General features: G+C 40.1%; 1 protein-coding gene across 3 annotated transcripts in view; it reads left to right on the top strand.

Annotated features, from left to right (window-relative positions):
- Positions 1-778: 778 nt before the first annotated feature.
- LOC105482822 (leucine rich repeat containing 8 VRAC subunit C) overlaps positions 779-22,358 on the top strand; it is a 104,132-nt gene continuing 82,552 nt past the window's right edge. For 2 of the 3 annotated variants that reach the window (XM_011743173.3, XM_011743171.3), the window contains exon 1: positions 8,663-8,797. The gene's annotated coding sequence lies outside the window, so the exon portion shown is untranslated. Of the gene's footprint in view, positions 859-5,089; positions 5,210-7,120; positions 7,157-8,662; positions 8,798-22,358 lie in introns of those variants that run through there. The other variant, XM_024793107.2, reaches the window with a different exon arrangement.

Genomic DNA, 22,358 nt, shown 5'->3' with positions numbered 1-22,358 from the left:
GAATGGGTGCTCTTTGTCCTATTAAAGATGACAGGCACTCCATTATGGCTGATGTTTGTAAGGAAAATAGCTGAAGAAAACATCTACCAAGAGGCCTTATCTTGACAGACATTCATTAAAAGTTATAGAGCCCACAATTCCCTTCTCTTTCCAACACGAAAAGTCTTATGAAGGCTCTGCAGTCTTTAACTCAAAAATAACAAAATATTCTATTCTGAGGAATTTTATTCTTTTGGAATGTTGATAGGTGTAATAAAGGAAATAGCTCCATGGCCAAGTGAAGTTAAAGAAATGCTAGGTTGAGCAAAATTTAACAAGTATTTTTAATACAGGACTTCTCAAAGCCCTAAGCATACTAATACGCATTGTGAATCTTCAAGGAGGATACAGTACTTCTCAAACAAATTTGACCATAGATTATTCCTATTTCTCAGGACATCTCAAGGGGCAGAGTTCTATGGACAGCTTAGAAATGCCTCACTAGAGGACTGGCTCTCTCAGGGGGAGTGGATGGTGGAAGACAAAGGTACTTCGGGAAGATACTGGCTGACTGGCCTGCCCTGCCTCTAGACAGAATTCCTGTGGATAGCAGCTAGCAGCGATGGATAACTTCCTGCTTCCTTCATTAAATGCTGGTGATAATATCCATTACTGACTGAAATCTAAGGAAGATAAACGTGTATAATTTTAAGATCTATGTATATTCTCATGCCAAACAAGCCCTAAAAAGACATCTTTCCCAATCCTCTCACTTTCAGATGAGGACTGAAGATACAAAGACATGAAGAGATTTGTCCCAAGTCACAAAGTTAGTCAGTGAAAGAAGTATGACTGGAATCCAGGTCTCATCAATTCCAGGTTATGTTCTTTTCACTAACAGCAAAAGTGGCCATTAACACTATCACTGATACTAAGAAGGGAAATCAGGCTTTGTTGTTGCTGATGTTGTTTCCTAAAGAGATTCAGGAAACTCAGAAATAAGCTCCAAAAACGCTCAAAAAAAAAAAAAAAAAAAAAAGGAATCATACCTCAGGATGGGTAGTGGCTTTCATGGAGAGAGCATGTGGGCATGGCTATGGCATTTCCTAAACATACAAAGCACCGTCCACAATAATTTTTCAAAGAGAGAATCATGTTTATGTGCGTAACAAGAGCATCTTCAATTTCACTACCCTGATAAGTTTTCCTGAGCCATGGATCTTCATGTCTCAAAGAGAGGACAGTTTCTCATTCAAAACAAAGACACAATTGCTTAGGCTTAAAATTAGATGCTTTGTCAGGGCTGATGCCACTGAAATTTGAGGCAATTCAATGTTAAGTTGTGATCTGAGAGGCTCTATGGCATATTGTGTATGCATAATAAAATATGGTGTTAGGAAAAGACTGAAAAATTTGAGCCCTGGAAAAAAATCAGTCACATTCTTAAGGAGATATTATTAATGTATTTTTAATCCAAAAATTTCTAAACCATTTAAATGTTCCATTGTCTTTAGAATAACTCACTTCATGGGTACAGCCAGTCATTTGTAGATTTAATTAATAAGTTAACACATGCAAACTTTTTAGAACAGTAGCTGCAGGTTCCGAATACATAAAAGCAAGCAACTATTCCTTAGTAACACAGTTATAGCAGTGATATTTAGGTGCAAAGAAGTCAGTCCTGACAATACAAAACTTTTTACTTTAAACTTCCACTACATACGTGTATAGGAAAAAACTCCTATATGCTACTACTCACATCAATACTTTTAGCCTCCAAATGTGTGGGGTTTTCCTCACAATAATTCAGTTCTCCAGTGGACACTGACTGGTATCCTATAATTTAACTCAGTTCTGATATTACCTGAAGATAGCATTAGACCCCACAGGCTAAGGGCTCAGTCCCCAAGACTGCTTCCCCATCCCCCAATTTCACATGCCAATCATAAGTGGCAGGTTCCCATGTTATATTAGGATATATACCACTTCTGTCCAACTTGGCTACAAATCAAGGTTCCCATAACTCCTCCTCAGGTTTAATCATTTACTAGAATGGCCTACAGAGCTCAGGAAAAGCTTACTTTCTAGATTACTAGTTTATTACAAAGGATATATTAAAGGATGCAAATAAATAGCCAGATGAAGAGATACATAGGGTAAGATCCAGAAGGGTCCTGAGTATAGAAGCTTCTGTACCTATGGAGCTTTGGGGTACACCCACCCCTACAGCAGGTGAATGTGTTCTTGTTCATCAACCTGGAAGGCCTCTGAACTCCATCCTTTTGGGTTTCTATAAAGGCATCATTACATAGGCCTGATTGATTAAATCATTAGCATTGGTAATTAAGTCAGTTTTCAGTTCTCCACTCCCAAAAGGTCAAAGGTCCAAGTGGGGCTGAAAATTCCAACCCTCTAGTCTACACACACACACACACACACACACACACACGTTTAAGTTTCCATAGCAACCAGCTCCCATCCTGCAGTTATCTAGGGGCTTTCCAAAAATTGCTTCATTAACATAAACCCAGGTGTGGTTGAAGGGGACATCTTATGAGTAACAAAAGACACTTTTTTCACCTTTATCTGGAGCTATTTCAGGAACTAAGAACAAAACCTAAATAAAATCAAAAATGATCCTATAGCTCTAATCACTGAGGAAATTACAAGAGTTTTAGAAGCTGTAAGCCAGGAACCATAATGACCAATATATATATTTTTTTGTTATATCACAGTATAATAATATTTCTCATGTGAAAGTTACTTATCTATCCTTGACCCGCTCTGAACAATAATTCTAAGAATGAGACTCTCTGTCTGGTTATAGTTCATGTTGCCTTAACTCGGAGCCACAGACACATTATGATCTTTCATTAAGAAGTTTGCTTTTAGTCATAAAGTGCTTTTCAATTAAAGAGTAAGCTGTAAAACCAGCTCATGAAGGCACATGTGGGATATGAGTACACTAGTGGAAAAAGCACAAATCAATGCAATTTTGAAAGACTGAAAAAGTACATTATTAATCTTACTGAAATAACTGATGGGTTCCATTTAAAAATAAATACTCCTTTCCTATAGGATTAAGTAGTGAGTAAGCATGAGAACCCTGAAATTAGACTTGCCTAGGCCCAAATCACAACTCTTCTACTCACTGGTCATGTGACCTTTGGCTAGCTACTGGATTACAATGGGCCTCTGTTTTCTTATCTGTCAACAGAAAATAATACTGCCTGTGTAATAGATAGCTATGGTGAATAAATGAGACAATGCATATAAAGCTAGTACACATTGAGCATCCGAAATCAGGTGCTCCAAATTTTCGAACACTGACATGATGCTTATAGGAAATTCTCATTGGAGCATTTTAGACTTTTGAATTTGGGATGCTCAATGGGTAAGTAAGTATAGTGCAAATATTCAAAATCTGAAATCCAAAACACTTCTGGTCCCAAGCATTTTGGAAAACAGATATTCAACCTGCATTTAGCACACAGTGTGTACCTCATAAGTGTTTATTCTTTATCATTTCCAAAGAAAATTTCACAAGTTAGTGGGATCAAACAATTCTGTCTTGGGGTGGTAAAATAAATAAGGTTGGTTTTAGAAGAATCTGATTCAAAGTTTTATAAAATCTTATTTTTAGGTTCTTGGTACAGTAGGGAGCAAAAAGGGGTGATTCCTTTCCTTCCTATCATAAGAGTAACAGCTGACACCTCTCCAACAAAAGCAAATTAACAAGAGAAAAGCATAACAAATTTATTTGATCATAGTTTTATGCGACACAGGAGCCTTCAGAATGAAGACCCAAAGATATAGAGGCAACTATTCCTTTACTAGAATTTTTATTTTTGATTTAGGGTCTCACTCTGTAGCTCAGGGTGGAGTGCAATGTCCTGATCATAGCTCACTGTAACCTGTAACTTCTGGGCTCAAGTGATGTTCCACTTCGGCCTCCCAAAATGCTGGGGTTATAGGTATGAGCCACCGCTCTTGGCCCATTTTTATGCTTAGGTTCAATGGAGTATGGAAAGCTGTGTAGAAATATGATTGGACAAAAGGGGTATGATCCAGTGCTAATAGGCTGAATGGGGAAACCCAGCAAGGCCTGTCCAGATTTCTTCTTGGCCTTTCTATATGACATTCCTTCCTCCCAGGTATGGGGTAGGACCCCCCTAGAATGAGGGTCTTAATTTCTTTATGGCCAGCGGTTAGCAAGAAAGAGAAAGGGAAGGGAATGAGAAGATTAGAGTAAATTTTTTAGGCTTTCAGGCTGGTTTTGGGGAAAAGGTTCTGGTTTATATGGTCCGCCTCAGGCAAGAAGGATTCCAGTTTCTATGGCTTCCTTTAAGGGAGAATGAGAGTGAGAGACAGGAGGGCAGGAAAAAGCTAGACAGAGACTTTGCTTCTGAGGCTGCTTTTAAGTCCTTCACTTTGGGGTATCATTTTTAGCCCCAGTAGACCACCCTCTCCTCTGGTACAAATTCAACTACCATTTTGGGGTAAAGTCCACATTTGACAACATTACCTCTCAGGCAACTTTTTGGGCAAAAGACATTTTCTAGGGAAGGTTTCATTTTTCCCTGTCTTAGCATTTTTAATGGCATAGAGTCAAGGATTTCAAAACTATTGCTTAAGGTAGCATTTATCTTGCAGGTATTAATTCAGAAAGTGCTAATGGTTGCAACAGTGTAAACAGCTGGAACTTAAAACAACAACGTTTTCTTTTAGCTCAGTTTCTTCCCACAAAGCTCAGAAATGGTCTGGGGAGCAAATGGGCACGGGATGGATAGAGAATGCAGTGTAAAATCCTGCTGGTGGTTTTGGTTTAGAATGTAGATTTTACTTGCACTCTTACCAGGCAGGATCAACTGAAATCAAATGTAAAACAAAACAAGAATAGCAGGTTGGTCTGAAAGAATAATCCCAGCATTGACATCATCAGGGTTTAAGCAGATACATATACATAATACATAAATTTAGTATGAATTATTTATGAGCTAAAGGGTTCAGGTTTTAGCGCCTGTAGAATAGTAAGAGTTATATTGAAAGTCAGAACCAATGCAAGAAATTGAGACATTTAAAAACTCATTATTTCAATATTTAATATCAGGTCCTGTGCAGGGTGTCAATAATAGACATAAAAGTGAATCAAGATACAGCCCTGCCCTGGAGAGGCTCCCAGACTCTGTAGTGAAGAAGCATGTAAAGAGACAAATGAGAGCATACCATGGTAAGTGCTGTGGTCACACAAGGAAGGGTTACACTTGCCTAGAAACTGCGGAGGCTTCATAGAGAAGGTGACTTTTAAATTATGCCTTCAGGCCGGGCCTGGTGGCTCATGCCTATAATCCCAGCATTTTGGGAGGCCAAGGCGGGTGGATCACCTGAGGTCAGGGGTTTGAGACCAGCCTGGCCAACATGGTGAAAACCCATCCCTACTAAAAAAAAAAAAAAAAAATTAGCTGGGCATGGTGGTGGGTACCTGTTAATCCCAGCTACTCAGGAGGATGAGGCAGGCAGAATTGCTTGAACCTGGAAGGTGAAGGTTGCAGTGAGTGGAGTTCACACAGAGTGAGACTCTGTCTCAGAATTAATTAATTAATTAATTAATTATGCCTTCAAGGAATAACTCAACCCAGCCTCAGTTTTCTTACAGCTAACAACAAAACAACAATATAACATAATTGCTGTTATCATACAACCCACTAGAGGGGTTACAGATATTCTAAGTCTCACCACAACCCTAAAAGGTAGCTATATTCCAATAGACGGATGAGGAAACTGAAGTTCACAGCTAGCAATACAAGAGTTAAGCCCAGACCTATTTCATTCCAAATCCCTTACCACAGCCCCACACGGCCCAGAAATATCTACTTCTGCTCCTATCACCAACCTGTACATGGTTATCTGATAATTACGTAGAGTCTTTAGTGTTGGAACTACTCACTCTGGAAGTCCAATTAGAATGTCAAAATTTAGCCTAAAGAATTGGGTATAAAGTGAAAGGTCAAGACAGAGACTGTGTACCCAGTTCATCTAGCTCACAGTACCCTCTCCTTTCTGGAGATGTGCTGAACTTTAAGCACATTTACTTCAAAATGGTTTATTCTGGTTTGTGTGTATGCGTGATTCCCTCTCCCATGAACTATGAACACCCTGAAGTCAGAGAATAAGCCTTGTACTTATTTAAGACCCTCCCTCAAGTTGACTGATTGCTAATTCTCCCAGTCCTTTACAGAGAGCTTGCTAAGTGTGGATGTTGATGTGAATTAGATGGACTGAGATGAGATGACTAGGTTTAAGGTTTACATGCTACAAAATAAGAAAAAGTGAACTAAGCCGTGTAGCATAGTTTTTAGACTAGTAGCTTTCAAGCATTAACGTGCATGTGAATTACCTGCCTACACGTGAAAAACTACCCAGTTGATCCAATTAGAAGGCAGACACAGAGTAGCCAAAAGTACTGCAATAAAGCAACTTGGGGTGGACTCAACTTGCAGGGGATTCAGATCCCAGGTTTCCAAACCTTTTTGCTATTCCTGGTTCTTTTGCTTTCGATGAAGAGTAGTAAGTACGATAGTAGCTCTCATTTACTGACTACTTACAAAGTGCTTGGCACTGTTCTTGGTGATTTGAGCATATTAGCTAATTCTCACAGCACCCTGTACTACTATACCTATACTGATGATAAGGGGATGTGGGTCGGGGGGAGGGGGCAGGTAAAAAGAACAGTAAATTTCCTAAGTTTAAACTGGAAGAGCAGGGATTTAATCCTGGTTCACCTGAGTACAAAGTCTAAGGTTCAATGGTTCCTTGACACTGGGTAGCAAGGGAACATTTCAGGGATGCCTAAGCTTGTGGTCAGGTGCCAGTGGTACAAAGCCAGAAGTGTATTAGAGAGCCCTTGCAGAATAAGGCCCTCCACAGGAGGGTTGTAACCTTGGTACTTCTGTGTTTAAATTCAGGTAAGGTCAGAGCCTCACTGTGTTTAAATTCAGGTAAGGTAAGAGAATTGAAGAGGTAAAACTACCTTAGAGAGTATTGCTGCATCTACCCTGGTGACTTACAAGGTACTTGAATTTTGTTTGTTTGTTTGTTTTTAAGCAAATTGCTAAAGTTAGCCTTTGCCTTTTTCCCCCAGACTCTCTAGGAATTTTTCCCACCTGCTGACTAGGAGGTAAGCCACGACCTAAATTTTTGTCTTGTTCTAGGTTAATTAAGACTGGTGTTAGATTCAGCTCCTAAGGCCTAAGAGAATTTAAGATTGTCTTCTGGGAAGGACACCCAACAGCAGCACTGGAATTGGAAAAAAAAGTATAGGATTTTGCTGAGTGAGCAGGGGGAAAGCAATGTAAAGCCCAAGAGAATATCTTTTGAACAAATGTCCTTTTCATTTTGGTTTAGAAATAGAAACATAGTAAAAGGAGGCGACTGCTTTCTGAAGGCTTGTAGTATGAAAACAGGCCAACTGGTCAGCGACTAGTTGTCTATCAGTTTCTCTACTCACATACATCTGTCTTTTCCAGACTGCCAGTGCGGAGCACTAGTTTGACTTTGGGTGCTCTTCAAATAGCTGGCATTGATAAAGCATTCCCAGAAGACTGTGTTACTTAGTAATCTTGTCTGTACATTTTTTCACAGGGAAGAGATTTTCCATACAGAGAGCTGCCAGCTTTCAAGACGTCAGTTTGCTTTTTCATCCTGAAATTGGGTAGGAAAACGGGGAGAAGAAAAGCACAGTTCAGATCAATCAATGAGGGAGAACCCCTCCCCCCATACTCGCTAAATAACAGGTGGTTTTGCTGTGCACCGTCAACTCCTTTATGCGGGAGCTGTAGGAGGGGCATTCCAACTGAATCTCCCTGGAATCTGCCGCTTAGCCCGTCTTGCAGGGGCGGTGCAGTTGGGGATTCCGGCCTGAAAGGAGACATGGTTGTCAAGGGGCTCAAGAGCTTCGTGATCCAAGGATATTGGGTTTTGCTTTTCTCCTTCTCCATCTCCCTCAGTGTATCCCACCGTCCCCTCCCCACCCTTCTTTAAGGAGGCCTTCGCTTCTCCTGTGGAGGGGTTATCTTCATCCTGACCCTGGCCTTCGGAGGAGTTCCCAGAAGGGCTATTTTTAGTGGTGGCTGCTCCCCTCTAACTTACCCCGGGGGAGGAGCTGCGGTGGCTGAGCCGACGCCTTCGCGCACAGCCGCCTGTGGTTTTCCGCGAATTGTTAGGGATGAGTGGTGGAGGTGGTATTAGACGCAGCCGAATCCCCCCACGCAGAGCCCGCCAGGTGGGCGTCTCAGGGGTGGGAGTGGCCGCGTCGGGAAGCGGAGACAGGATTTCTCTCCCAGTCCTGGAGAAAGCCCCCGGCGGCGGGCGGCAGCCCTCGCTGGCGGGTCCTGGGCGCGGGGTGGTCTCTGCAGGGGAGGAAGTTCCCGGGCAGCGCGGCCTGCGTCACAGCGGGGCTGGCACCGCGGAGTCGACTCGGCTGGCGGTAGCGACCCCAGGGCCGGGCGCTGGGCGGCGCTGGCTGCCGCTGGCCCAGCTGCGCGCGGGGCGGTGCTGGAGGCGGCTCCGTCCGCGGCCGGGGAGGCGGAGGGGAGGAGGGCTTGCGGGGCTGGGGCGTTAGCTGCGTCCCGGCTGGAAGCCCGCGAAGAGAACGAGGAGGAGGGCGCCGCCGTGGCCGCGGCTGCAGTGCTCTGGCGCTACAAGCCATGAGCAGCGGTCCCGCGAGAGACCCCGCCGTCGCTGGCAGCCGCTGAGCCCGACCCCCAGGCAGCTCGCTGCTCCCTAGGACCCTCTGCAGCCGACACCCTCGCGCCCGGAGGTAAGGGCGGGGGATCCGCGGAGGGATGGAGAGGGGCAGCCCGCAGAGGGCCACCCGCTCGGTCTGCCGGGCGCGCCGCACCAGGACTCGCCCCGCCTCACTCGCGTCCCTGCCTCCCCCCGGCTCTCAGTCAGAATGTGGTTGCCCGCCCGGCGTGTGGTGCCGGGAACCATCCGCTACTGCGGCTCAGGAGCCCGCCAACCCCTACCCCACCCAATCCACGCTAGCCCCGGCGGCCGCGCGAGGACCCCAGCCCGGCGCCCAGCGCCGCGCGGCAGCGGCAGGTCGTGCAGACTGGGCACGGGGGCGGGGGGCGGTCCGCGAGGGAAAATGCGTCCATGGCCGGGGCGATCGTCGTTCTTTCCTACCTCGAAAATCCCTGAGACCCCGGGGCCTGTCCTTTCCGGTCTGCCACCCCCCTGCCACCTCCGAACCCTTGAAGTTAGCACTTTTGGGGAGGTAGAGGAATTGGAAGGTTTCTCGAAGAAACGTGAGAGCACCGTGTGCTCACCTGCAGGACTGAAGGGGAGGGGGTTCAGCTCGATCGGGCGGGCCCCAGAAGCCAGGTGTCTAGGCCAGCGGTTGAGGCCAAGACCGCTGCCTTCATCCCACGCCGAGGCTCGCTAATCTTTCCCTTTCCAGCTGGTTCCACCAACGAGATGATTAGGGATGGAGTTAGCAACTCAGGAGCGTTAGGATGTGTTCTGTGGACGCGAATGCCTTTCTTTTCTCCCTCAGCCAGTTCTTCCCTCCCCAACCCCCCACGCCTGCCCGGTATACAGCAAAGTCCAAACAGTTTCTTCCAAACCTTGCATCCTCCGTAGTTTTGCGATAGCCGGACACCTAGCCCGCATCCTAATGCGGATATTTCGGAGTGTTACGGCCAAACTTGCCTTGGTTTCAAATTCCTTAAGCATGTTAAAGCCTCAGAAAACGTTAGGAAACATTTTCAGGTTCCCATCCTCCTTAAAGTAAAAAATAAGAACCAATCCATCTTTGTGGGAGTGCCGGCGTTTGGCACGGGGAGGCTTGAATTACCTCCATTTAAAGCAGCCTTTGAGGGAAGGAATAGGTAAAGGAAATTACGGCCCTATTTAAGTCACATACTTCTTTCGCGGTAGTGTGAGAAATGTAGCCTTAACCAACAGTCACATTTCCCGACAGGTATGTGGTGGTTTCCCAAAGCATGGATGAGGCTTCAGCGTGGGCAGGTCATTAAGGTGTCATTTAGACGAAAAAGGAGTAAAAGTGGAGTAGTCCTCTTGGTTAGCACAACGCTACAAAATCTCTCTGGCGAGAGCCAATCATTTTTATACATTTATACATTCTGTTTATTTTTAAATAATTTGTTGAAAACCCAAAACATAATCTAAACTGCACAAAACTTGCTCAATTCATAAACAATGTGTTAAGTGTGTAAACAAACATTAAATGTATACAGCTTTAGTCTAGGATATTTGTATTTCTTATGACTCGCTTTAATAGGGAAGGCCAGGGCTATTGGTTTGCTTTCCTCTGGAGTGATTAACAAATTCTGTCTTCGGGTCAGTTTGTTGCCTTTGAGGGGGATGTAGGGCAGTTTTGCAAAGATGGATATTTGCCATGGTTCACTTAATAGGTTGGCCACAGACCGGACTCATCAACCCAAGAATTGTATCAGAGATACCAAGCATATTTAACAATTTTGTTATTAATAAAATCAAGCCTTTATTAATAGTACTAATCTATTATTTCTCAGATTAAGCACTTTAGTGAAATGTGTTTTTAAAAGGGAATGCTTTTAGTGAAAATAATGCGTTCGGAGCTGTAAGATAAATGAATGAAAATGCTGCACTTTATTTCCATGAAGTTTATCTTTTAAAAAACAATACAAAGTTAGAAATATGTTTAACTCCCAGGTGTTCAATTTTTACCAATTTGTTATGATTTTTAATAGTCTATAGTATTATTTATAGTCACCTATAACATTATAATAGAGCAAGCCCAGGTTTAAAATGAAATGAGGTGGAAACTATATTTTGCCAAGAATTGTGTTAACGATTTAATATGGTACATTTCTATAACATAATGTAGCTGCATGCTAGATACCTAATACACATTATCTCAGGTTCTTACAACGAACCCCTAAGGTAGATGGTACCATCTACATTTTACAAAAAAGGAAGTTCAGAGTTTCTGACTTGGCCAAAGACTATACAGCTAAGTTAGTGCCTGAATGAAGTCAAGCCTCCTTAGTCTTAATGATATACTTTTTAAAAAAATTATTCAAAGCTGCTTATTTTTTCTATATAATTTTTTTGTTAACTCACCATAATGACTATATGAGGAAACAGAGATTGTAAAGTTTTCTGCCCAGCATTTTCCGTATAACAGAATTCCAATTCTGAATCAAGGCCATCTGTTTCTAAAACCCATGTTCTTGCCACTGATTTCTATTAAATGACTGATCCAGAGCTTAACCTTAACGGACAATTTACTCCTGCCCATCAGCTATTATCACTGACATGACAATGATGGTCTCATGGGCTGTAACACACTCCCAAGATTTTATACTTCATTTCTGGAGTGTTGGCTGTATCTCCAATTCCAGATCACTCATGAAAGCATATTACAACTAATGAGGGTTACATAACCATGGAGGTATCCTTGAATCTACTTGATTCCTTTTGAACTATAAATCATTCTAGTTTGGCATGGAGTAAAGAGAATGGCCTCCAGAAAAAGCTGCTATCAAATTCGGACTCTACTGCGCAGTAGGAGTGCAAATGAGCTCAGATTATTCAACTTCTTTGAACCCTGGTTTCCTCTTGTATAATGGGGCTAATAAAGCCTCCTTAGCTGGATCACTGTACGGATTACTTGTAATAGTGCATGTAAAGGACAGCTTCTGTCACCCAGTAGGTGCTCAGTAAAGATAAACACCAGTGTATCGTAGCACTGGTAGAAATTTCTGCTGTATTTCACTTTATGTATATTTTACATGCATGTAGTGATTAGTCATTGCTATCAGTGATTCACTCTTTATATGATTATACAAATGTGTAATCTGATTCTTAGCATCTTTAACTTTTGAATCACATCCTTTTTTGTTGTCTTGAGTCAGAAACATGTATTCACATTCTGTAGTTTTTCCTTTGTTCTTACTCTTTTATTTTATTTTTTTTTATTTTTACTTTACTAACAATATGTCAATGGATCAGAATTTGTATTTTTTGGCAAACATACTTTCCTGTTTTCTGCCTCTCCTGATCTCGTAGCCTTGTATATCACTCAGGGTACCATGACAATGCCAGTCTCTCCCCACCACACACCTCACCCTTGACCAAGTCTCCAACAGCTGCAATTCTGCGTCTCCTACAAGGCTCAGCATAAAAGCTACCTCCCTCATGAGCCTGCCTGTTTCCCTCCAGATCCTTGTCAGTTCACTTATAATTCAGACAACACGTACGCCTCCAAAAGTGCTGGGATTACAGGCATGAGCCACTGCACCCAGCCCACTCCTAACGCTTTTTAAATTTTTTTAAAAAATTGTTATTTTTCCAGGTAATACATTTGAAAGACTTTAAACTCTTTGATGTCAGGGATTTTTAAAAATTTCTTTATATTTTTGCTTGGGATAATACACAGATGGTTTCTATTTCCTGAATGAGAGACAAATCGGATATTCTTAGATCCTTACAGTAAGTAGGAAAGACACCCAAATTGTTAGTGGCACCTTCTTTGTTATCTTGAGACTTGTTCAACCCAGGCTTCTCCACTAGTTTAATTGGTATTACATTTGCTGGAAAGCTATCATTCTTAAACAAAGCCTTGGACATTAGGTATCATGTAAAATAGCTATGTTTCGTTAATAAATTGCTTCCATGGTAATATAACCTCATTAAGTTGCAAATATACTGAGTATGTCAACCGTATTTGAGTCGTTTGGTAGTTTAGATGGGTCATGGTCCAAATGTACTTCTTTAAGAATAAAATGTACTTGAGGGGAAGGAACACCTACCTCAGAGAAGAGGTTGAGATAATGAGCAAGGAGGATTTCAGACCACTTTCACTGAAAGTAAAACTCAGCATGGCACAGTGTGGAGGCTACAACCAGAGTGGCCTTCAGAGAGAGAATTAGCACAAGCAGAAGACCCACTCTGAATATGACTCACTATACATATGAGGGGTAGAAAAATAAAATGGAAGAGGTAAAATAAATGAAGCATAACTGTAATACTTTATGACTGAGGCCTGCTAGATATTGGTCATTCTTGGACTGTAAAAGTAGAAAAGAGACTGTGGGGTCAAGATGGGCAAGAAAGAGAAACTAACGTCGCCTTGGACATCTAGCGCAGCAACAGACTCCCACTTGCTCGAGGGCCAGCACAGAGCGACAAGAGTGTAATCTCAGAACTTTGTTTGAAATACATAGTTTGGCAGGAATATATTGAAAATTTCCTAATGATTACAAGATAGAGAATGTCTAAGCTCTTTTCCAATATCAGGTATAAAACACAAAACCCCAGACTATCTACTTAGGAGTATAACATACCATCACAAATTTGAGGAATGAATTTAGGATCATTTTCTGGTATTGGATGGGTGTTCTTTTAAAATATGGTTGTAAGTCTAACATTTGGTGTATCTAACCGAATGTTAATTGATAGAGACAAAGTGATATGGGTTCAGAAAATAGAATTCAGAGAAGAAAAGGAAGAATTGGCAAAATCAAAAAATCAATTTTAAGAAAAATATGGTAAAGCTTAGGGAAGTAACTGAAAATGTTCCAGATGACCAAAGTATTTTGAGTCAAAGAAATCCAGGAGAGCTATATGTTCTTTAAAGAACCTTTCTAAGGACTCAGAAGAATAAAAGCTCTTTCCATACCAGAAGATGTTGTGAAGGTAAAACAAGAAGGAAATTAGTTTGTCTAAAACAAAAATCCATCCTAGGGCCAGAAACACTAGAGAGAACATAGTGGAGCTGATTTCATTTCTCAACCTTTTTTTGATTATTAACCTCAGTCTGTGAACCCTTTTTCCATAAGTTGTAACAACACAGATACACTGTGTTTATGAACTGTGACTCTTTGGTGGATCACAAACCATTATGTAAGGTTTTGTTACCCCGCCTTCACCTCAACCAATTTTTCCTAGGGGCAAGATTGTCCCCGCATTGAGAACGCATGGTGTAGCATGATTCTATATGATGTTTAAAATCACAAAAGAGCCATATAAAACTTAAAGACATGAAAAATAGTCAACATATCTATGTATTTTTTGTATGAATATATACAATACCTTAATTTACACATCCTCTGAAACTAGATTACTTTTTTTGCAAATAAAGCATACTTTATTGACCCTTCAACTGAAATTTATATGTAAAAATGTAAGGTTTCTAGTCCCAATTTTACATTGACAAAATTATTAAATTCATAAAGTTGTCTCTCAAATCCTCCCCTACCTGCATCCTTTTATTTCCTGGAAGGGAAGCCCTCCCTAAACTTCAGACATTCAACATCCTTTATATATTTCTGTTATGCTGGAATGCTGTGGTATTATTCATTCTTTTGACTGATCAATTGTATGAGTATAAATTGGTTTGTCTCTATTAGAGAATTTATGTTTTAAACTGTAATTTTATTTATTTATTTATTTTTGAAACGGAGTCTTACTCTGTCTCCAGGCTGGAGTGCAGTGACGCGATCTTGGCTCACTGCAACCTCTGCTTCCTGGGTCCAAGCAATTCTCCTGCCTCAGTCTCCAGAGTAGCTGGGACTACAGGCACAGGCCACCATGCCTGGCTAATTTTTTTGTATTTTTAGTAGAGATAGGGTTTCACCACATTGGCCAGGATGGTCTCGATCTCTTGACCTCGTGATCCACCTGCCTTGGCCTCCCAAAGTGCTGGGATTACAGGTGTGAGCCACCACACCCGGCCTACTTATTTATAATTATGAAACACTGCGTTCCATAGCTAAGAGATTTCAGTTCACAACAAGTAGATCTGTGGGGAGGAGAAGAGAGGGCCTCTGAAGAAATTCTCAGCTTTCTCATGTTTAGCGCTTTGCTCAGGTTCTTTAGGTAGCATGAGCCTATCGTGGCAGCTGTGAGGACTAGAGGAGCTTGTCTCCTTTATATATTGGCTGCTTTCAGCATCTGGAGCCTGGCATGCTCCCTTCCCCCAAAACAACTCATCCCTCATGTCTTCCAGCTTTTATTTAAACCATATTCTTTTCCTTTACCCTCAAACCTCCAGAAATATATTTGTTTTTACACATATTTTCTCTGTTTAATTTTTGGAGCTACACTGAAACTGCCACAAGGGCAGAGGCCATATCTGTGTTGTTCACTGCCATATCTGCAGCACTTGCAAAGTGTCTGGGGCATAGGTGCTCAATAAATAATCATGTCATAAATATTTAATGACATAATTTACAGTAACATTTCTTACCTATTTGGAGTATATCCATTGTCTTTTCTACTATTTTAGATTTTGATGATGAAATTTGAAAGTATACTTAGAAGTCATACTTCTTGATAGGGACATTAAGAGACATGTAAATATTTCTATATGTGATTGAAAAGCAGGAGAAAGTATATAAATAATTATAAATTAAGAGCAAGCGTATAAAACATGAGTTAAGACATCAAAGTAAATCCTAGGTAGCAGTCACTAAATAAACTAAAAATATGAAAACTCATGTATCTTGTCAGTTCTCCTTATGGTTTTTTTTTTTTTTTTTTTTTTTTTTTTTTTTTTTTTGAGACAGAATGTTGCTGTGTTGCCCAGGCTAGAGTGCAGTAGCATGATCTCAGCTCACTGCAACCTCTGCCTCCTGGCTTCAAGTGATTCTCCTGCCTCAGTCTCCCGAGTAGCTGGGATTACAAGCGCCTGCCACTGAACCCAGCCAATTTTTGTATTTTTAGTAGAGACAAGGTTTCACCATCTTGGCCAGGCTGGTCTCGAACTCCTGACCCCATGATCTACCCGCCTCAGCTTCCCAAAGTGCTGGGATTGCAGGCATGAGCCACTGCACCCAGCCTCTCCTTATGTATTTTAAGAACTTATCAAAATCAACAAAAATTACTAACTTGTCTTTTTCAAATATCTTAGAGATTTATGAAAACTAGAAACTGGCTCAAATATCTTTTTAATATGAAAGATATACCCTATAAATCTAACTTCTGGGAAACTACTGTAGAGAAATTACTATGAAAATGGCTTCATTAGCAAAACATTGTCAGGCTAATTTATATTATCTCTTGATATTAGCAAGGTTCAGTATAATATGCTTATCAGTAAAGTTAGAAGATACCGTCCAGCACACATAACTTTCTAGTTAGTGCACTGCTATGTGGATAACTGTGACCAGAAAGTAGTTATCAACGGAGGAAGTAGCAGCTGGAGGTATGTCTGGGTTTGGATGAGTTGGGTGTTTTAGAATTTTGTCTGAGGATCTGGATGGCATAATAGAAAACATGCAGGTCATATTTATATAAGTGACTTTGTGGTGTATAGAGTGCTTGATTTTGAAGCAAGAATTTGAAATGAGTTTGGCAAAATAAAATATATAAAATTAAAATGAAAGGAAATAATCAAAGACAAGCAATTAAATTCATTTAAGGGAAGCACAGGGTGGTACATTGAATAAAACTAAGCAAATGACGTAAATATACTACATTTGTATTTATTTTGTTAAATTTGTTACTGTAGTTTCCAGTATTTAGAATAGTGTATGACATGGAGCAAAGGTTTAATAAATATTTGCTGAATAAATATGTTAATATAATGTAAGATAAAGGAAGACAACATGCGATTAGAGCAAAAGTAAGATTATTCCTAAGGGGATGGAAATGCGTAACTACTAAACTGTTAGAAAAACCTTTTGGACAAATAATTTCTGAGCATGTGTTAAAATTTTATTTGTCTTATATGTAAAATATTTGTAGTAGATGGATTCAAAAATTCATTCTTGGGGAAATTTGATAAGAAAAGTGAATGGTCAGATATAGCTAACCTAGATTAAAAAAAAATGTGGGTTCAAGGTCACTAGACTTTTCACTGACACCTAACAATTTGACTGGATGGCTAGGTAGCTAGTTTCTAAGAACAAATGTTTCCCTATTAAACTTAATAAGAAAATTGCTTAATTATTAGGAATATGTGTTTCTTCATAGAAGGAGATTGTGAATTCCACCTCACAAATAGGTTCTGTTCCTGATCAAGTTAGGAACTTTTTCTTTTTTTTTTAATAGTCACTCAATTTAGACAGTCTTTGCAGGTCTGTCTTGGTCAAGGAAAAGTCTATCCTTTTACGTTTTTGCGTTAGGGTCATTGAATTTGGTACCTACTCGTTAACTTTTAGGAGTTAATCCTAAAATAAGGATTTTAGGATTCCTTATTTACACTTTACATCCAGAGTCACAGTTACAAGCACTATTTATATAAACACTGATAATACTTTGAACTGGTTTTCTATGGCAGGGAAGATTTTCGAAGCATAATCTAAACTAACATAGTGTCAGTGTTATCTACTTATATAGATATAAAGTAGGGCTTCTATATTTCTGTGTTCTGTTCTACTTAGCATGCTTTGTTTTAAAAGGTCCCGCAAGAGGAGCTTATTAATCCATTTAAACGATCTTTTTGTGTGATCAGCGCATTTGCTGCCATATGATATTGCACAACCAGTAAGGCCAGTGAGTTAACATCTTTGTGGAAGCTTTGTAAAATCCTTGAAGTTGTGTTTTTTATTGCTTCTTTCACACTAGAAGTACTTTTTATAGTACTTTCCTCTCAGCTTGTCTACTCCAAGGCCAGAACTCAAAGAGTATCTAATTTATCTCCATCAGATTTTGCCTCTAGTACTTGTAACTGTAGTATCCCTATTTTCTTGATGACCCATTTTACCCTCCTCAGATTCTTATCCTGCTAGATAGTTACATTCCTTACTGCCTAAAAAGTTGACATTCTGTCGGCCATAGAGTAGATACCAGACTAGTATCCGGGAGGATGTTCTGTGCATTGCTACAATTTAGGTAGTGTAGCATTAATACCTTAATAGGATTTTTATGTCAAACTGAATTTATCTCTAAATGTGACGCTTTGGGCACAGCATGTTAGAAATTAGGTTTATTCATGGCTGGGCACGGTGGCTCCTGCCTGTAATCCCAGCACTTTGGGAGGCCTAAGCAAGTGAATCACCTGAGGTCAGGAGTTCGAGACCAGCCTGGCCAACATGGTGAAATCCCACCTCTACTAAAATATAAAAATTGGCCAGGCACGGTGGTTCACGCCTGTAATCCCAGCACTTTGAGAGGCCAAGGTAGGTGGATCACAAGGTCAGGAGTTCAAGACCAGCCTGGCCAAGATAGTGAAACCCCATCTCTACTAAAAATATAAAACTTAGCCAGGCATAGTGGCACACACCTGTAATCCCAGCTACTCAGGAGGCTGAGGCAGAGAATTGCTTAAACCCAGGAGGTGGAGGTTGCAGTGAGCTGAGATCATGCCACTGCACTCCAGCCTGGGCGACAGAGCAGGACTCCATCTCAAAAAAATAAATAAATACATACATACATACAAAAGTTAACTGGATATGTTGGTGTACGTCTGTAATCCCAGCTACTCGGAAGGCTGAGACATGAAAATCACTTGAACCCGGGAGGCGGAGGTTGCAGTGAGCCGAGATCACGCCACTACACTCTGACCTGGGTAACAGAGTGAGACTCTGTCTCAAACAAACAAACAAACAAAAAGGTTTATTCAATTATATACCAGTAGGAAGGAGGATATATTCTATTCTTTTTTGTTGTTTGTTTGTTTTTGAGAGAGGGCCTTGCTCTGTCATCCTAGCCAGAGTGCAATGGCACCATCTTGGCTTACTACAACCTCTACCTCTAAGACTCAAGCCATCCTTCTATCTCACTGTCCAGAGTAGCTAGGAGCACAGGCACACACCACCATACCCAGCTACTTTTTGTAGAAACAGGGTTTCATCATGTGGCCCAAGCTGTTCTCAAACTCCTGAGGTCAAGCAATCCACCTGCCCTGCCTCACGAAGTGCTGGAGTTACAGACATAAGCCGCCATGTCCGGCTGGGAGGACATACTAATGAACCTATACAAATAGCTACATTACCAGGAACAGTAAAGGGTCTCAATGTGTATAGTAATGACTGCCATTCTGCATAGTTTTGTGGACTGGGCAAACCTATTTATGTCACATTTTATAGAGAATTGCAGATTGCATGATAGTGGAGTTATCTACAAAAAGTTGTGTTGCTTTTAAGTATGGTAAGAATAAGTAAAGTTTATCTAAATGATCATTAACAAAAATGAGTTATGTTTCTATATGTTTACCTCTTTGAAATTCCATTTTGAAAGGATTATTATGTTCTCCTGGGTATTCACTAGTTTTTGTCACAGCTTTTCCTGTTGTCATTTCATACAGGATATTTTCCTTCAGAGTGATAGAATACTCGAAATTTTGTGAGTTCCAGAATTCTAGAGCATGTGCTCATGCTGTGTAGTATTCTGAGGAATATAGCCCCTCACCCTCTACAACTGGGCTTCTGACATATATGGTACTATTTGATAATATACCAATCAAACATTTGAATTGTGATATAGCTGTAGGCATAACCAATGATCAGAGATGTTTAAGTTACAATTTTTTTGTTTCAAGTTTTTAAAAAATATAGCCTACAAATGCACTGAAATAACCTACTAAATTAAGGATTAGAGATAATAATCTAAGAAGAAAAACAGGGGCTTATCAAATACCTCTCAAAAAATAAAACATCAATGGTGGGATAGCTTTGTATCAATTAATTCCTGAGTTTATAACAATTATAAACTGACCAAAATATCAAACCCCACTGTTTTTTATTTAGTTTATTTATTTATTTGAGACAGGGTCTTGCTCTGTTGCCCAGGCTGGAGTGCAGGGGCATGATTTCCGCTCACTGCAACCTTCACCTCCCAGGCTCAGGTAGTTCTCCCACCTCAGCTTCCTGAGCAGCTAAGACTACAGGCACGTGCCACCGCACCCGGTTAATGTTTTGTATATTTAGTAGAGACAGGGTTTTACCATGTTGCCTGCACTCGCTGCCTGCTGTGGCCTCCCAAAGTGCTGAGATTACAGGCATGAGCCACAGTGCCCAGACAAAACCCCACTATTTAAAGGCATGGGAATGAAACCAAAGCAAGTAGAAATGGAGGGGAACTGATCCTGGCCAGAAAGAGACTCCACTGGATGAGATTTAAATTATGGCTTTTCTCCTAAAACCAGTACCCAGTCCATATGGTCTACAGCTACTAACTCTCATACCTGACACTGCAGTCATACTGACTTGAAAAGTCTGAAGGTGGAGTTTGAGCCTTGCTCTGTGGTTAGAAAGTGAAGGGGAAATCCTAGGGGGGGAAAGTCACATAAAAGAGATTGCCCCCAAATCTGCATATAAACTCTTACCAGATCTTTGCCTGACCCCAGAAATGCTCATGAGAGGAGTTAGGCTCCGTGTAAGCCTAAACCCCTTAGCAGCAGGAAGCCTAAAATGCTTGAGCAGACATTTTAGCTGCTGCCCACCTTAGAGAAGACAGTTTAGTTTCAGTATAACCAAATTAATGGCCTGCTAAAGCTAAAAATTAGTACTTTTCAAAGGGAAATAATAGACTACAGAGCTTCCATAATATGTCATCCAGAATATCCAGGATAAAATCAGACTAGTAGGCATGAAAATGCACAGGAAATGTGTAACTCATTATCAAGACAAAGTATAGTCAATAGAAATTAACTCCAAGATGATCCAAATGTTAGAGTTAGCAAATAATAATTTTAAAACTGCTGTTATAGTATTGTGAAAAGAAAATATAGTCATAATGAATTAACAGATGAGAACTCTCAGCAAAGAAATGGAAATTATGAAAAAGAGTAAAATAGAAATTCCAGAATGAAAAATCCACTGGATGAGCTTAACAGCAATTGGAGGTAGCAAAGTAAGAAGCAGAGAATTTAAACATGTATCGATAGAAATAATATAATCTGAACAATAGAGAGAAAATGATTGGAAAAAAATTGACTTGCCCCTTCTGAAAGAACACATTTGGGTTGGGTGAGAAAAAATATGTAACTTTTGCTCTCTGGGTACAATATATGGTAAGTAAATAACTTTACAGATTTATTTCTAGAAAAGGCCATCTGGAAAATAATTTTTCTTTTTGAGTTACCAGTTACCTATCCTACTTAGCTAATTCAAAAAAATTAATTTTATCTCAATATGTGTTATTTTTCGTACAAATCACACAGGCCAAACAATGGTGTGTGACAATTTTTGGTGTTAAACGTTAGTTTTTAAAATAAAATTACTAAAGTGGGAGGATCACTTGAGCCCAGGAGTTCAAAACCAGACTGGGCAACATGGTGAGACCCATCTCTACAAAAAATAAAAATTAAAAAAGTTAGCCGGGCATGGTGGCTCATGCCTGTGGTTCCAGCTACTCTGGAGGCTGAGGCAGGAGGATGGCTTGAGCCCAGGAGACTGAGGCTGTGGTGAACTATGTTTGCAACACTGCACTCCAACCTGGGTGACAGAGCAAGATCCTGTCTCAAAAATAAATAAAATTAATTTTATAAAGCATGTTATGAAATAAGATTATAGTCTTATTTGAATATTATGAAGAACAAAAATATGTTTATAAATCTAATACGTAGGTGAAAACTATTGTGTAAGTATTTTGCCAAAGACTATTCATTAAATTCCTAATTTTAATATTAACCCCTGTCTTAAAATTAATTATCTTAAATTACAATTCAAATTACCATTTAAAATAATACAATTACTGTTCGTATTCAAAGCCTATAAGAGAAATACAACATCCCATGATTTAACATTACTGCAACATTGCCTAACATTTACAACCATTAAAGAACAGACACTAGTTATAATTCATTGTTGGGTACATCTACAGTCTTAAATTTTTAGTATAAATAATAACCAACCATCTGACCTATGAGATAAATATAAGGAAGTTAATATCTTCTAGTTTAATACACATTGTGTCAGAGAACAGATAGGGTGAACCAAAATACATCAATGAATTGTGCAAACTACAATACATTTTTAACAGCTTTATTGAGATACAATATACAAACCACATATTTGTTTACAGTATACAATTCAATAGCTTTTAACATAATTATATAATTGTGTAACTATCACTATAATCTAATTTTAAAACATTTTTATCACCCCAAAAAGTAACATCTATGCATTAGCTATTACCCCTGCTTCTCATCCTCTACTTCTCCCAGCCTCTAAACAGTCATTACTCTATTTTTGTCACAATAGATTTGCCTATTCTGGACAGCTCATGTAAGTGGTATCAAAAATATGTGTTTTTTTCTTCTTTCACTTAGCATATATTTAAGGTTCGTTAATGTCGTGGCATATATCAGTGCCCCACTTCTTTTCTTTGTCAAATAATATTTCATAGTCTCAACATACCACATTTTGTTTATCCATCCATCAGTTAATGGGCATTTTGGTTGTTTTCACCTTTTAGCTTTTGTA

Source organism: Macaca nemestrina, chromosome 1 (assembly GCF_043159975.1).
Source record: "Macaca nemestrina isolate mMacNem1 chromosome 1, mMacNem.hap1, whole genome shotgun sequence".
NCBI classification, from domain to species: Eukaryota; Metazoa; Chordata; class Mammalia; order Primates; family Cercopithecidae; genus Macaca; species Macaca nemestrina.
This window is presented reverse-complemented; position numbering and strand designations above follow the sequence as displayed.